The 344-nt window shown below is 45.6% G+C and overlaps 1 protein-coding gene across 1 annotated transcript in view; it reads left to right on the forward strand.

The window, feature by feature from the left end:
- LOC107678740 (gamma-2-syntrophin-like) overlaps positions 1-344 on the forward strand; it is a 65975-nt gene that overhangs the window by 60682 nt on the left and 4949 nt on the right. The gene's annotated exons all lie outside the window — the stretch shown is intronic.

Raw genomic sequence — 344 nt, forward strand, 5'->3', positions numbered from 1 at the left:
TCCAAACTGAGCAAATGGAGAAGGGTCTTGGTTAGAGTGGTGATTAAGAAGCTGATGGTCACTCTAGAACTTACAGAAGGACAAACACTGCAACGCTACGCCGATCTAGGCTTTATGGCGGTGTGGCCAGACTCAATCCTCTTCTCAGTGAAGACACATGAAAACACACTTGGAATTTGCAAAACAGCACCTAAAGGACCCTCAGACTCTGAGAAACAAGATTATCTGGTCTGATGAACCTAAATTCCAAGCATCGTGTTTGATCATGTTTGAAGCTCCACTCATCACCTGCAGAGTACCATCCCAAAAGTAAAGTGTGCTGGTAGCAGCCTCAGCAGCCTCAT

Source organism: Sinocyclocheilus anshuiensis, unplaced genomic scaffold (genome assembly GCF_001515605.1).
Source record: "Sinocyclocheilus anshuiensis isolate Anshui unplaced genomic scaffold, SAMN03320099.WGS_v1.1 scaffold208, whole genome shotgun sequence".
Lineage (NCBI taxonomy): Eukaryota > Metazoa > Chordata > Actinopteri > Cypriniformes > Cyprinidae > Sinocyclocheilus > Sinocyclocheilus anshuiensis.